This window comes from Mus caroli, chromosome 5 (genome assembly GCF_900094665.2).
Source record: "Mus caroli chromosome 5, CAROLI_EIJ_v1.1, whole genome shotgun sequence".
Lineage (NCBI taxonomy): Eukaryota > Metazoa > Chordata > Mammalia > Rodentia > Muridae > Mus > Mus caroli.
Window position 1 is genome coordinate 86,092,700 of NC_034574.1, and position 17,560 is coordinate 86,110,259.

Here is a 17,560-nt window from a genome sequence, read left to right on the forward strand (position 1 = left end):
TTTGGAGCTGAGACAAAAGGATGGACCATCTAGAGACTGCCATATCCGGGGATCCATCCCATAATCATATTCCAAATGCTGACACCATTGCATACACTAGCAAAATTTTGCTGAAAGGACCCAGATATAGCTGTCTCTTGTGAGCCTATTCCGGGGCCTAGCAAACACAGAAGTGGATGCTCACAGTCAGCTATTGGATGGAGCACAGGGCCCCCAATGGAGGAGCTAGAGAAAGTACCCAAGGAGCTAAAGGGATCTGCAATCCTATAGGTGGAACAACAATATGAACTAAGCAGTACCCGCCCGGAGCTCGTGTCTCTAGCTGCATATGAATCAGAAGATGGCCTAGTAGGCCATCAGTGGAAAGAGAGGCTCATTTCAAATATCCATAAAGTCGTGCAAACTTTATATGCCTCAGTACAGGGGAATGCCAGGGCCAAGAAGTGGGAGTGGGTGGATGGGGGAGTGGGTGGGGGAGCGTGTGGGGGACTTTTGGGATAGCACTGGAAATAAAAATGAAATAAATACCCAATTAAAAAAAAAGATGTATTTATTTTATGTATATGAGCACACTGTAGCTGTCTTCAGACACACCAGAAGAGGGCATTGGATCCCATTTCAGATGGTTGTGAGCCACCATGTGGTTGCTGGTAATTGAACTCAGGACCTCTGGAAGAGCAGTCAGTGCTTTTAACCACTGAGCCATCTCTCCAGCCTGCTATAGAACTCTGAACCATGGACCCTGTTCTAGTAAAAACATGAAAGCAGGTGACATGCAGGCTGTAAGCTAATAACCAACTGCTGAGCCTTATCTTGTAGTCTAATGTGTCGGTCCTCTTACCCATCAAATTACTTACAGTCAGCTGAACTCGTATTATCTCGAAATGCAGGAATAGAGGACCAGGGACCTAGCTTGATATTGACCTAGCTTGTCTTTCCTCATTTCCAAGGAGGAAAGACAGTGAGCACCTCCACCCCCCTTCCACCTCATTTCACATCCACTCCCACCTAGGTCCTCTCTAACTCAGTTCCTATTCCCATGTTCCTCCGTTACTGACAGTCATGCTTGCTGCTCAGAAGTTTGCAGATCAAATGGCTTAGCTTTTCTGAGTTTGCCCTTGATCTCACTGAGGTTCGATCACAGCTGGTAGACCAGTTGAGGGCCTCACCCACATTGCTGCTGGTTCTGCTGGCTGTCAGCTAGGCAGTGGGACCTCAGGGCAAGACTTCCCTCCTTGTCAGCAGAGTTGTTCAAGCTCAGTGAACAAGGTCAAGGCTTCCCAAGAAAAAGAGCAAGCAAGCAGGAATGTGTGTTAGGCGCTTTTGAGGTCTGTGTCACATCTTCTGCTCATGTCATCAAACACAACAAGTCACAAGGGCTGGATATGGTCACACACAGCCATAGTCCCAGCCCTGAGGCTAAGGCAAGAGGACTGGAAATCTAAGGACAGCCTTACTACTACATAGTGGGTTCAAGGCCAGCCTGGACCAAATAGCAAGACTCTGTCTAAAAACAAGACAACGATAAAACAAAAACCAAACACACACACACACACACACACACACACACATATTTTAAAGGCTCTAAAACAAAAACCAAAGCAAGTCACAAAACTGGTTTAGATCTCTGAGATGGAAAAATAGATTCTACCCTGCCACAGGAAAAGGTGCCAAATCACACAGGAAGGGCAGGGCAAGAGAATGGGAAACCAAGGGTCATTTCACAAATCCTAACCTCCTACTCTTCTGCGTCCTGGTACTGGTACCATCAACATTCGCTGAGCTGGTTAACAATCTCTGAGGCCAGGAGCAATTCACTTTTATCATACGCCCTTAATTACACCTCTGAGCCTCAGTCAAAAGCAGCTTCTCATGAGTAGGAAGTGGCTATGGGGGAAAGGGCTGACATCTGTCAACTCCAGTGGCTGTCAAAACTGAAGAAATTAACTTTACATTGCTCAGAACACATAAAGCGACAGCTATCCTCACTGCATAACTCACTCTGTGTTCTATAATGTCTGGGATACAATTTTTTAATTATTTATTTATTTTATGTATATGAGTACACTGTAGCTGTCTCCAGACACACCAGAAGAGGGCATCGGATACCATTACAGATGGTTGTGAGCCACTATGTGGTTACTAGGAATTGAACTTGGGACCTCTGGAAGAGCAGCCAGTGCTTTTTTTTTTTTTTTTTAAGATTTATTTATTATTTATATGTAAGTACACTCTACCTGTCTTCAGACACACTAGTAGAGGGCGTCAGATGTCATTACTGATGGTTGTGAGCCACCATGTGGTTGCTGGGATTTGAACTCAGGACCTTCAGAAGAACAATCAGTGCTCTTAACCACTGAGCCATCTCTCCAGCCTGCAGCCAGTGCTCTTAAGCATTGAGCCATCTTTTTAGCCCCCAAGATACAATTTTTAAGAGAAGTTGTGTTTGGCAGTTTCCCTTCACTGTGACAAAATACTTCAGGCCAATCAGGTTTAAAAAAACAATAACAAAAAACAAACAAAAACAAAACAAAAAAAGACTCAGTCCCTAAAAACACAAGAGAAACAGCAGGAAAGAAAAGCTTATTCGGGTTTACAATTTTGGAATTCTAGTACACAGTTAGTTGGCCTGTTGCCTGTTGTAAGACAACATCTTGGTGTAGGCCTGTGGGGGATGCAGTTCACATCATAGCAGCCAGGAAGCAAAGAAAGAGACAGGAGGTGGCAGGACATACCTCCATGCCTTCCCATGAGGCCTTGACTCCTAAAGAGCCCATCATTGCATGCCAGCCTCCAAGATCCCAGCTACAGCCAGGTCCCACTGAATTACCTCAGCGCTCAAAACCAAGCCACAGTCTGGAGTTTAACAGCACAACCACCACCCCCTGGGGCCAGCAACTCCGTTTGCTGACGTGAGTTGGTTTGTTAATGAGGTACTGGAGGTTGAACCCACAGACTGCGTGTGCTAAGGATGCTCTCCACTCAGCAACACGTCCAACCCTTAATTTTGTTCCTAACTGATGAGTACCTACTTATAGGGCACAGATCTTGACACCTGCTTATAGTTTCCAGAACTGATTCTCCCATCTGCTATAAGGCTACACCCATCGATACCTGCTTTGCCCTCCCCAGTTTGACGCTAGCCCCTGAGGATCACTATACTGTTCTGAACTGCAATGAGGTCAGAGATTTTATAGTCTACAGATGAGTGTCATCATCAGGCAACCCTTGCCCGTCTGTGTCTGGCTGATTCCACTTATCATAACTTCTCAACCTATGCTGATGGAAATGACAAGATCCTATTATTTTTATGGCCGAGTCTTATCCCGTTGTACATAGATGGCTCACGCGCTCCATCCAGGCACTGGAAACACCACTCTTCTATGCAAAAACAATAGCAGGTTCAAAGGGCCTGAACCTGAAGCTTGGAGGACCAAGTGGCTAACAGGGCTGGAGCCTTCCGCTGGGAGCCTGTCAGGAAGGCGCCTGTCAGGAAGGCCGGTGAGAACAACTCTTTCAGCAGGAGTTTCTGGTGTTTTCCAAGCAGGGAAATGATATGACTCGATCACATTTCCAAAACAGCTTCTCCAGACTCATGGACAATCCAAGATGATTCCAGAGCTGTTTTTTTTCCCCAAATCTCAAACAAGCCTGGAGTACTTTGAAGACCTTCTTAAGATGTTGCTCTGGTGCTATCTTTTTTTTTTTTTTTTTTTTTTTTTTTTTTTTTTTTGGTTTTTCGAGACAGGGTTTCTCTGTATAGCTCTGGCTGTCCTGGAACTCACTTTGTAGACCAGGCTGGCCTCGAACTCAGAAATCCACCTGCCTCTGCCTCCCAAGTGCTGGGATTAAAGGCGTGCGCCACCACCGCCCGGCGCTCTGGTGCTATCTTATGTTCCTCCCCAGGGCTCCTCTGGAAAGCAGAGCCCAGTGCAAATGGAGTTGGAAAAGCCTCCTTCCGTCAGCTCCTGTGTTCACACCATCCCTTGAGCACTAAGGGCCCACACATGTGCAGGCCACAATTGCCCTCCAGTCAGCCTGTTTACTCAGGGGTGGTTTTGTTCTTCCAACTTGCATACCTTGCAACAGCCTGTGCAACTTACACAGCCCTTTAAGTCTTGGAAGCAGCCTTCATCTCCCAGGGAGAGTCTCTCCATCTCTGCTGGAGATCTTCAATGCCTGCCGTGCAGGCTGTCTCATGTGGTTGGTTACACACTAGGAAGCAAGACTAGAAGGCTGTGCGGCAGTGGCCAGCACAGCTCTGGAGTTCCCAGAGCCTGGGCCTCCTAGGCTTATCCCCAAGAGATGAATTCCAGATGCTTTTCTTCCAGAGTCCTCCTCCTCTCCCCTCCCCGTTTCCTGTTGGGCCCCCTTTCCCTGCAGCTCTCTCTCTCCAACTCCCAAGCCAAGCAAGACTTAAGGTGGAAGACATCACTGTCACGTAGGAGACTCGCTCCTCTGCAGGAAGCAGACTACAGGATGTGTCACCTCCTCTGGGATGCCTGGAGTAAACCACACAGTCCAGAGTTCCTCTGATCAGTTAATCCTGATGTCCCTTTCTGTCCCTCACTTCCTCTTCCCACAGGAGTGACTGGCCTGAGGCTTTCCCCTTATGTCCTTGGTAGTTTTTCAGACACTTTTGAAGCCTGTAAATAAAGATGCCTTTGCAGAGGGCGTGGGAAGGGGCAGGAGGGGAAAGAGTGGGCATGTTGACATGGGAGGGGCAGCCAGGAGGAGATGACAGTGTTGGCTGGAGGGCCATGCCTTTAATCCTAGCACTTGGGAGGCAGAGGCAGAGGCAGACAGATCAGGAAAGAAAGAAATGCTAGGAGATAGTGAGCCACACCTCAAGCCTGTTTCTGTCTCTTTCCTTCTGCACTGTGCCGATTAAAGTTGTCTGTTTCCACCCCTCATGGGCTAGTAACTCATCTGAAAAATATTTATTTCCACTTCTCAAATGGGGACTCCCCCCCTTTTTTTGAGGTACTGGGGAGCTATCCTGGGGCTTTGTGCTTGTCTAGGAAGCATTCTGTCGTTAATTATAACAAAAGTAGAGTAGGTTATAGAACTCAAGTTGGCCCTCAGTTCAGATCCCCCCCACCCCACCCCTCTTCAACCTTCAGAAGGCTGGCTGATGTTACAGGCACGGGGCACCATGCCTTGTCTGAGTGAGACTGCTAATGCACTCCTTATGTACCCTAGTAAGTCTTAATAAATGATAGCGTTAGTCCTTCCATTCCCTGTCTGCTCTGGGTATGCCATGTGCCTGGCCCCTCCCTTGGGTTTCCCAGGCTACCCTGAGATTGTCCCAAGTTCCCAGGCAAGTAATGCCAGCGTTGCCTCCCTGTCCTGGGTAGGGGCCACTTATTATTTTATTTATTTTTAATTTATAATTTTTTTAAGATTTATTTATTTATTATATGTAAGTACACTGTAGCTGTCTTCAGACACTCCAGAAGAGGGCGCCAGATCTCGTTACGGATGGTTGTGAGNAGCTGTCTTCAGACACTCCAGAAGAGGGCGCCAGATCTCGTTACGGATGGTTGTGAGCCACCATGTGGTTGCTGGGATTTGAACTCTGGACCTTCGGACGAGCAGTTGGGTGGTCTTACTGACTGAGCCATCTCACCAGCCCTTAATTTATAATTTATTCAAATTGGATTGACCTCCCAAACCTGATAATTGGCATCACCCCACTCTCAGCTATTGCTCCAACCTCAGGACTTGAAGAAGCTAATGTCAGGGCACGGGGAGAGCTGCTCTCCTCTGGCTAAGGGCAGAGGTTTTATTCCAGAGGAACTGAGTCACTTAGCCAAAGACTCAGCTTCCTTCTGTTTTCTCTATCCCTTTTTCCTTCCCTGACCTTCAACCCATCTTTGAAAGCCAGTGTGTGTGTACAACTGTGTGTGTGCATACAAACTTGAGTTTGTGTAGGGTGTGTGTGTGTGTGTGTGTGTGAGAGAGAGAGAGAGAGAGAGAGAGAGAGAGAGCGCCCCCACTTAAGACTCTGACCCAGCCTCAGCAATTAACACTTGGGGCTTGGCTCAGGGGAACAAGCATTTGCTGAAACTTGAAAAACAAAACAAACAAACAAAAAGAATGGGAAAATTGTACCTGGTACATTTTTTAAGGAAAAAAAATAAAGAAGAAATTCTTGTTTGGAACTTGAAAAAAATGATAGCGTTATTATAATTATTATTCTCCCAGTTTGTCAAACTAGGGATTGGTAAGTACTCTCTAAGAAAAGCCATAGATATGGAACGGATTCAAAAAATAGGCATATCACTTTAATCCCACGCATCTTAATAAGGCTTCCCAGAGACCATCTGTGTGTCAGTCAGGATCTTTAGGAGTGTGTGAAGTGGGAAAGACACATGGATTATTACACTGTCCTCATTTCACAGATGAAGAAACTAAGTCCCGGGAGAAGATGGGAACAAATGTAGAAGAACTTGATCTATTGCAACAGTGCACAACAAGCAAACAACCATTGAGGTTCTGTTGTCACAGACCTGAGAAGCAATGGGTTGCCACCAAATTCCAAAGTCCTAACCCTCCAGTCTCCTGTCCACTGCATTTCCCAAGAGGAAGGAAAACAGCGGCCTGTGGAGAGAGACTGCTCCGACAGCAGGAGGAGGAAGGCTGTAGGTGTGAGCCTGGTGATTTATGGGGTATGTCCTCCAGCCTCGGGGAGCTGGGATAGATAGGCAGACCAGCTGATAAAGCTAAACCCGACCCCGACCCCGCCAAAGTAACGTCTTAAAAATGCAGCAGCGGAGAGAGTAGATTTAGAATGGGAGAGAACCAAGCCATCTAAAAACAGAGCAAATCAATGATGTATTTCTTCTGTGACAAGCCTTCTGAAGGCAAGTCAAAGCTTCAAAACCAAGCGGCCATCCCAGCCACAGGAAGGCTGGGGTGTATTTTATAACTCTCCACAACAGTGATTCTCATCCCTTTTAATGCTGGGACCCTTAGTACAGTTCCTCATGTTGAGGTGATCCCTGATCACAAAATTATTTTAGTTGCTACTTCATAACTGTAATCTTGCTACCGTTGTGAATCGGATTGTAAATATCCAATACGTGGAATATGCAAACACTGCGAAAGGGTCCGTCTACCCCCAAAGTAGACACAACCCACAAGCTGAGAACCTCTGCTCTACAGATCAAGTATATTATTCTTTACTTTAAGCCTCGAAGACGACAGCTTGGCTTCCTACCAGGGAGACCAAGTAAGTGGTTCTGGGTCCCAATCAGTGAATTCCCAAATAAGAACCGAGAGGAAGGAGCCGAGCGTGGGTCCCTTGATGAAAATAAACAGGAAGTGGGCCGCGCACAGAGAGCCGCCAGCATTACGCAAGTGGCACATCTGGTCCTATACACCCTTTGGAAGGCTGAAGAACAAGTCTTTTGAGAGAGAGAGAGAGAGAGAGAGAGAGAGAGAGAGAGAGAGAGAGAGAGAGAGAGAGGAAAAAAAATGTCAGTCTGCTTTCCTAGTGACTCCTTCGGAGGCTTTGAATAAAACTGAAGCTGATATTTTCCTTCGAATAGCTGGCTGCTTAGCTATATGGCAAGCCCCTTCGACTCAGCAGATCTGAAAATAGGAAATGGAATTCATCATCTCCCTGCAAGCACATTCATCCTCCTCCGGCCCACGTCTCCTCCCATGCAGCTAGTCCCCCAATCCAGAAACCTGGGGCCTCCGTGGGTGCAGCAAACTCATGGCGCTCCTGTGGGTCACTGGGTTCCACGGTATGCAGCTTAAAGTGTTCTCAAATCTCACCATCTCTCTTTATCTCTGTCACCTAGACAGTTATGGATTCTCCAGGCCCCTATTCCAGAGCCCTAGCCTGCCTACACTTTGTCCTGCCCAGACCTCGGCAGCCTTGCAGAGCTTACAGCCCTCAGCAACAAGCCACCACACCACATTCCCCCTGCCTCCAGGATCTTACACAGCCCAGTGTAAGAGGATACAGAAGGGAGGATACGGAAGGGAGACCTGATAAGGACCAGGAGGGATGCAAAGGCTATACCAGCCACCGAACAGGAGCAGACACAATAGTCCCAAGAAGGTGCCTCTACTCTAAGAGCCTCTTAGCTTAACCTTTGTCGCTACAGACTCTCTCTCTCTCTCTCTCTCTCTCTCTCTCTCTCTCTCTCTGTGTGTGTGTGTGTGAGAGAGAGAGAGAGAGAGAGAGAGAGAAAGAAGGAGAGAGAGAGAGAGAGAGAGAGAGAGAGAGAGAGAGAGAGATTTGTATCTCTAATTTGTCATGGTAACCGTTTTTAATTGTACTATATCTCGACAAGTTGAATGTTCCTGTGGTTCAGTTACTCAGGAGGCTGAGGCAGGGAAATAGCATAAGTCTAGGAGTGTAGGGTTAGTCTAAGTATTACAGGAAAATATTCACTTTTTTTCCTTTAAAGTCAGGGTCTTATTATAGCCCAGGCTGGCCTTGAATTTACCTTGAATCTCTGATCCTTCTGTCTGCACCTACCGAGTGCCAGGATTAGAGGTGTGAACACCATGCCCAGATTTAGTTGATGCTGAGGATCAAATGTAGAGCTTTGTGAATGCCAAGCAGGTATTCTACCTACTGAAATATATTGGAAATCCCAGACCTGAGACTTTGCACAAAGAGAGGACTGCACAGCTTGGTGGCGTCAGACATAGTCACATTGTTACACATCGGTATCAGCACCTCTTAGCTCCAGAACCTTCTGACCTTGCAGGCTGAAACTGTGTACTTAAACACTAATTCCATCCAGTTCCCTTCAGTTGGCCTCTCGAAGGCACCCTTCCATTCCCTGCTTCTGAGCAATTGGCTACTTGAACCACCTTATAAAGGGTCTTCAAGTTTAATGTGAGAATTTTCACCCTTTTGGGGGAGAGGGAGACTAGGCAACATCTATCTATCTACCTACCTTCCACATAGGATCCCAAAGACAAAGTTCAGTTCCACCCAACGTCACCCTGAGGAAGCAATGAGTTTATTAGGGTTATTTACAGAGCATGGGTGGGGGGTCATGGACGGGAATGTGGGTGACATTAGAGCAGCCACCCAACAGTGATAATGATGTCCCCAAGGCTGAGGCTGGAGCACCTTCCCCTACTCCTTCTTCGCCTATATACTCTACCCACTCCTTGAGACCCGAGGGCCACGTGCAATTAGGGAAGAATTACATATGACTGATTGAGAGAGATGACTGGATACTCAGGTGAGAGTCCTGTGATTCTCTCCAGGCAACAAGCCCAGCGGGGTGATCTTTTGGGAACAGAGCAACCTCCTGAAAGTGGCAGCCTTGTGGCCCAGAGGAGAGACTGCACAGCAAAGCTTCTCCTGTACTGTAGCATGAGTCAGAACGCCACTCCTTCTGAAGGCTGAAGAATATTCTATTGCACGTGCATCAGACACTTTGCCCAACACCCTTCTTCAAGCATTTGCGTTGTTTTCCACTTTTTGCTACTATGAACAATTTTGTTATGAAAATCAGTTCACAAATATGAGTGTCAATCTTTCAGTTCTTTGGAGGTAACATCCTCAGAAATGATACTGCCAGGTCATCTGGAATAATTACCCTTCAATGCCTTGTTTTTACTGTGAACTCTCGATGACACACCAGAAGAGGGTGTCAGATCCCATTGCAGATGGTTGTGAGCCACCATGTGGTTGCTGGGAATTGAACTCAAGACCTTTGGAAGAGCAGCCAGTGCTCTTAATCACAGCGCCATCTCTCCAGCCCCCACTGTGAGCTCTTAAGAGACAAAGAGTTAGCTGGGCGTGGTGGCGCACGCCTTTAATCCCAGCACTCGGGAGGCAGAGGCAGGCGGATTTCTGAGTTCGAGGCCAGCCTGGTCTACAAAGTGAGCTCCAGGACAGCCAGAGCTATAAAGAGAAACCCTGTCTCGAAAAACCAAAAAAAAAAAAAAAAAAAAAAAAGAGACAAAGAGTGAACCTTGACATAAATATTTGTTGAGTAGCTATCGTTAGCTCAGTGGAAAGGATTCCGTAAGAGCTAAGATAAGGGCTAAGGAGAATAAAGGGAGTCCAGACCCTCCGTTAAGCTTACAAAGCTGTAGGTCCTGATAAAGAGAGGTCAGACGTAGGGCTTTACATTCAGGCTCCGGTCTTCTAAGTCCTACGTGTGCTCAAGCTCACAGGCTGCAAGGGGCCAACTGAAGGAAAGAATGGGGCGTTACTGCTTAATCTGTACGGTTCAGCTTCTGACACCATCGACGGGAAGGCAAAGCATTATTCTAAGTATAACTAAGAGAGAAAAAATGCTGTTAATTAAACTATGCATGCCACTGACTTGAAGATACATCTTTACATCCCAGATGCTAAAATGTTATTAATGGTGCTCTTGAATGGACTCCTGCTAATTACATGTTACAACACACGTATACGATACCTTGAAAACATTTGTGCTAAGTGAAAGAACACAGCCTCTACTTGTCATACATACATGAATCCACTTATTTTATCATTTTTAAAAAAAGATCTACTTATTTATTTTATTATACAAGTGCTCCGTTTTCACGCACATCAGAGGAGGGAACCAGATCCCATTATAGATGGTTGTGAGCCATCTATAATGCAACCATGTGGTTGTTGGGAATTGTATTTAGGACTTCTGCTCGCTCCTGCTAAACTCACTCAGTCCCTGCTTGCTCCAGCCCACAGATTTATTTATTATTATATGTAAGTACACTGTAGCTGTCTTCAGACACACCAGAAGAGGGCGTCAGATCTCATTACGGGTGGTTGTGAGCCACCATGTGGTTGCAGAGAATTGAACTCAGGACCTCTGGAAGAGCAGCTGGTGCTCTTAAGCACTAAGCCATTTCTCCAGCCCCCCAAGATTCCACTTACACGAAGAATCCTAAATGCAAGCATCTACAGAGTAGTTTGTTTAATGGATATTCGGCTGGGAAGATCAGAGATCAGTGTATGGGAGCTAACCAGTACCAGGCTGCCTTGAAGGGCAATACAAATATTCTAGAATTGATTGTGGGGATGGCTTTACAACTCTGTGGTAATATTAAAACCCTCAAAATGGTTCACTTAAAATGGGGGGGGTCTATTTCTCGATATAATTGTAACCCCCCCAAAAAATGATGGCTCTTAGAATGAAGAAAATATAAGAATAGAAAAACGGCAGGGCCAGGGTTTAAAAGAGAGATTGAGTCTGTTAGAGAAGCATCTAGAATGCTTTTGGAGTACACATGAGTGCTATGGATATAGGCTGAAACGGTGTCAGCCATACACGGGGGAGGGCAAAGGGGGGAAGAGGGCGGAGGAGGGTGGCGGTGGGGGAGGATACAGGGCGAGGCTGTCTGTGGAGGCAGCAGTTTATGCAAAGGCCAGGAGGTGGCGGGCGGAGTGAAGCACAGAGAAAGCTAAAGAAAGCAGCTAGGTAGGAGAAAAGCGTTAAAAGGCGGGCTGGCACCCGGAGGTGGGCTACTGGAATGTAGTTCTTTGAACACGCAACGAGAAACCTGGCAAGTTCCTCCAAATGCCCATTTTTAAAAACTTTGTCCCCTGCAGTCCACAATGGAAACATGACTAAGGCACTTTCTAGCTACAGGGCTCCGCTGCCGATCCCCTGTGGAACTTGAAGCCAGACAACCAAAAGGTTACAAAAGCACAGGGCACTGCCCCCGGAAACAGTGTGTTCAACCAGAGGCGGGGAAGAGATGGCATTTCTGACAGGAAGCCAAGAAATTCCAGAAGCCACATCTGCAGAGCCAGGAAGCATAAAGAGCTCAGCACCAAGCCACCCTGGAAGAGTAAGACACCTTGCTGACTGACGGGGATTGAAAACACGACAGCAAAACGCCACAAGGAAGGAAAACTGCCTGCCCGGGAAGGGGTGGAAATGTGTCAGGGAAGATTAATGTCCCAGGTGAGGAGCCCGCCAATCAAACAGCAGCACAGAATCCTGTAAATTCATAGCTTGTAGTTCTAGTGTACTCCTGTGATCCCTGCACGCATAGGCTGAGGCAGGAGGGTCGGGGTTCAAAGCCGGCCTGGGCTGCAGAAAGAGCTGGTGAAAGCTAGTCTAGACCACGTGATTAACTAAATAAAATCCTAAGGCTTGTTAGCTAGAGATTGAGGCTGCCAGTCCTGAAGCAAGAAGCCCGAGGCTGGACCGTGAAAAAATGGCCAGGACAACAAAGTAGGTCAGCTCAGATTTCACAAACCTATCTCCTAGGCAACGCCCAGGCAGTCCAGTCATGGGGACCTGGGCTCTAGGTAAGTGCAGACTAGTCATGGATTCTTATTGTAGGAGGAGGATTCCTTGTAGCTCAGCTAAGGAGGGGGCAGGCAGGGAGCTCTGGGAGGGCTGCAGAGTGCACCCCAACAAGATGCTGCAGCCTAGTCTGTCTGCAGGCAAGAGTTTATCATCTATAAACTGATAAACTGAGAAGAAAATGATGCTGATGCTGCTACCCCCACCCACCCCATGTCCCTGCTCTCTCCCCCCCTCACCTAACTGCTCTGCCTTTTCAGTTTCCCATAGAGCTGCAGAAGTTTTAAATGAGTTGATCATTTACTTATTTTGATTAAAAGGAGCAGCAACATCCACTGTCGTCATCTCTAAAAGTTCCGACTCATTCCCTAAATGTACAGAGAACATAAACACCCTTGCCCAGGCCTGAACACTAATTTTCAGTAATAGTAGCTGTACTGCACAACACAGACCCTGTTGCCAAGGAGTAAATAAATAAATAAGCCCTGAACATTGTAGTTAAAACCAGCCAGGTGGTGGTGGCACTCACCTTTAATTCCAGTCTTTGGGATGCAGAGGCAAACAGATCTCTGTAAATTTGAAGCCAGCCTGATCTAACAGAGTAAGTTCCAGGACAGCCATGTCTTGGGGGGAAAAAACCCCATCAAACTGAAGTGTTTCTTCACCTGGAATGTGAACCCACTCAGTGCTACAAAGACTTGGCAGGCCCCCAGCCTCTTACTGTGCCTGTTAGTGGGAGATGATTTGCTACCATGTCATGCAGTCTGGCTTCTTCCAACAAAGCTAGAAATCCTCTCCTTCGGGTTTCTTCATAAAGAGCTATCCAGAAATGATGGTGAGGACTGGAGACTCCTGCTTTCTTCTGTACACTCAGCTCTGTTCTTCTCAACCTACGGGCATGGACCTCTGGGCTCTGATTCCATCCCAGGTCACAAGGGTAAGGCACTATAGTGCAAACAAAGTCTTAGTCTGGAGGAGATCTGTGGTTTTTAAGTAATCTGAAAATGAAAATGGAGCTGACCATGGGCCTGACTTAGCCCAAGATAGAAAGCACAGTAGTTCACTTTTCAAGGATCCCAATTCTGCAGGACCACTTCAGAAGCCCGGATGTTGGAAGGCATCCTGGGCTACTCTTCAAGGGCTGAGTAAAAACTCTGAGAGATTGGCAGAGCTCTAGAAACTCAGCCAGCCTCCCTACCACAGAGGGCCCTCACACACACATACACACACACACACAGATACACATATACACATACACACAAACAAACACACACGGGCTGGAGAGATGGCTCAGTGGTTAAGAGCATTGACTGCTCTTCCAGAGGTCCTGAATTCAATTCCCAGCAACCACATGGTGGCTCACAACCATCCGTAATGAGATCTGATGCCTTCTTCTGGTGTGTCTGAAGACAGCTACAGTGTACTCATCATATATATATATATATATATATATATATATAACAAATAATTAAGTCTTTTTAAAAAATCACACACAGATACACATATATACACACATACATACATATACATATAGACATAAACACACACATGTACACATATACACACATATACACATACATATAAACACACATAAGCACACACATATATACAGATGCACACATATACACACATAAACACACATATACACACATAGGCACACACATAAGCACACACACACCTTTATGCTGCCCAAAGCTACCACATGGCCACTGTTCAAACTGACATGGCTATACTGTTCCCTCCTTCCCACACAAGCCAAGGCAATCTTTCTCTCATCACACTACATATTCCAGCGTGGTCTCAAGCTTTTAATCCTCCTGACTCAGCCTCCTGAGTGCCCAGAGTTATAGGTAAGTGCCACTACCACCAGCTCCCTTCTCTTTTTAAAAATCCCCGAGCATTGGCTGGAACTGCTGCCCCATCCTATATCCACACCCACCAAAACCCTGCCTGCCCTTCAAGGCTGTGTACAGCCCAAAGCCTTCCCTCTGTTTTCAGAAAACAGGGTCCTCTGTCTCCTGAACTGAAGATAAGTCCCATCTCTACATTATTCCATTATACTTACATACTCCATGCTAAGGTTATCTGAATACATGTGTGTTCTCTTAGAATGTGGTCCTGGAGGACAGTAGTTACACATCATAGCATCCATGCCATCAGCTTTGGCCATATGTCTTATAATTGGACCTTGACCACTACATTCCCCCAAAGACATGGAGATGAGGGAACTAAAGTCGCCTGTCCAGTAATTTCCAGAGGTTTTATCTACATGGACTTTACACACTTTCTGGTCACTCTCTATCCAAATGCAAAAGCCAGATCTCAGAAACAGCAGTATCTTCACGGTCTAAACAAAGCATGCGCTTGGTCTCTCTCGGCATCACGAATCATCCAAGAAGGGCATAAGCCAAGCTATGCCAACCATCCTTCACCATGGAAGATTTTCCTGTAGTACTGATAAAAAGAACTCTTTTAGCTGGACTTGGAATTGGGAGGCTGGACACCCAGAGCCAGCAGCAGCCACCACAGGACAGCAGACAACTGAGACCAAAGGACAGCAAGCCCATGGAATCAGTGACACGGAGCCTTTAGATCCAAAAATGTCACCCATTCTGAGTCACGTTGCCCGTCCCATATAGTCAAAAGAACACTGCCTCATGAACCCCCGACAATTCAGTAACTGATAGGAGTGAGTGGGATGGGCCATCTCATTTCAGTGTGCCACAAAAGAATTAGACAGTGCTACAAACTCAAATGGTAGACAAGGGACTATTTTTAAGACTATTTTTAGGAACATCACAGAATTTTAATAAAAATGTCGCAAATTATACAGTGTCCCTGAATGATGGTCCTGATAGGTGGACAGAAAGGTCACCAAAGCATGAAGCTCAAAAGGTCAGAACTCGGTGCCATCCACCTGAGCTCAGGTAGGGATAAGCTCCCTGGTTCCGAGTTATCTATTTCCAGCACGTCTCTATTGCTGCCATTCAGCCAGCCGTAGCTGTTCTTTTTGCTAAATCGATGTTCAGCAAATCCAAAATGATCATTTCCCCTTAAAGTCATATTTAAGGAGAAATATGTTTATCCCATTAATCTTAAAGTGGTGTGAAAGTTCATTCTCACTGTAAACAAATCATTTTCTTCTCTGATTTTATAGTAGTTTGGGCTGGTTTGAGCTTCTTGCGGCATATGATAAAATCAGATCGGTCAGATCCCAGCTAATGCCAAGCTCATACTGTCAGCCCTTTATGCCTCAATGCCTTTTATTTATTATTATTTATTTTGGTTTTGTTTTGTTTCTTAGTGTAGCCTTGGCTGTCTGGAACTCACTATATAGACCAGGCTGGCTTTGAAGTCAGAGATCCACCTGTCTCTGCCTCCCGAGTGTTGGGATTAAAGGTGTGCACCAGCACTGCCTGACTTATTTATTTATTGTTTTTCTTTTTTCTTTTCTTTTCTTTTTTTTTTTTTTTTTGAGACAGGGTTTCTCTGTATAGCACTGGCTGTCCTGGAACTCACTTTGTAGATCAGGCTGGCCTGGAACTCAGAAATCTGCCTGCCTCTGCCTCCCAAGTGCTGGGATTAAAGGCATGCGCCACCATGCCCAGCTTTATAATTTATTTTTAATTCAGCATTTATTAGATAATACTACATGTATGTTTGCTTGATTGAACCAAACTATCTTAGTCAGGGTTTCTATTCCTGCACAAACATCATGACCAAGAAGCAAGTTGGGGAGGAAAGGGTTTATTTGGCTTACACTTCCATGCTGCTGTTCATCACCAAAGGAAGTCAGGACTGGAACTCAAGCAGGTCAGGAAGCAGGAGCTGATGCAGAGGTCATGGAGGGATGTTACTTACCGGCTTGCTTCCCCTGGCTTGCTCAGCCTTCTCTCTTATAGAACTCAAGATTACCAGCCCAGGGATAGTCCCACCCACAAGAGGCCCTTCCCCCTTGATCACTGAGAAAATGCCCCACAGCTGGGTCTCATGGAGGCACTTTCCCAAATGAAGCTCCTTTCTCTGTGATAACTCCAGCTTGTGTCAAGTTGACACACAAAACCAGCCAGTACACAAACCTATGACAGTCATCAGAAATGTGCAGGCAAAGGCAGGATGGCCAGCATCTTACCCACAAGGCCCTATGCTAGAGACAGACTTTCCCTCACTATGTGACAGCTAAGAGCTTCAGATAGACACCTTGAGCATCAGAGGTGGGCTTTATGGGAATCCAGGGTGCTTTAATGGCATGATTGATCTTAGAAATGTGTTTTCATTGGTGAAACTGAAGGGGGTGGAGATAGTGCAGTGTGTAAAGAACTTGTCCCCAGACTTTCGTTTGATCCCCAGAACTCTTGTTAAACAGCATGGTATAGTGGCATGTGACTGTCTCCCAGCACCGGTTAGGCAGACACAGGTGGATCCCTGAGGATCTCTGCCAGCAAGCCTCGCTTACTTGGCAAGCTCCAGAGACCCTTTAAAAAAGACAAAATGAGGCTGAGCAATGGTGACACATGCCTTTAATCCCAGCACTCTGGAAGTAGAGGTCAACGGATCTCTGAGTTTGGCTAGTCTCTCAGGCCAGCCTGGTCCATGAAGGAAATTTCAGGACAGCCAGAAATACACAGAGATACACTCTGTCTCGAAAACCAAAACCAAACCAAAGCACAACACCTGGGATTCATTTTTGGCTTATACAGACTGCAGGGAAGCATTTTGGCCCGCGTGCGCGCGCGCGCGCATACGTACACACACACACACACACACACACACACAGTGTGCGGGATCATGGAATGGCTAGAAATGCCTGTAAATTTTCCTTGACCCTATGCGCACAGAGAATAGAACTGTAGTGTAAGCGACGTTACCCCAGACACCGACTGTGTGTGCAGCTGCCCCTCCGCCCCTTTCGCCGCGGGAATACCTGGGCTGGTAGTCTTGGGTTCTATAAGAGAGCAAGCTGATTATTTGGACTGCAAACACTGCCAGGCTTTTTGAAGGACACCACAGAGGTAGCAGATGCCCCAGTTCGACTCTGGTTCACTTCTTTCCTGGTGAATCACCTCTTAGCTCACCACTCTACCTGGAGCTTGTTGTAGAACGCAGTCTCAAAAATCAACCCTGGGTCTATTAGGCAGCTGTTAGAAGTCAGTCCTGGTCTTCAGGTGTTGTCCTTGGGCCCAATCTGTTGGCCGAGTGGTGGAGTGGCATACCAGCTGACAGCACAGCCGCAGAAACTGTGGGTCGAGACCCCTTTGGGGATCCCATATCAAATACCTTGCATATCTGATATTTACATTACGATT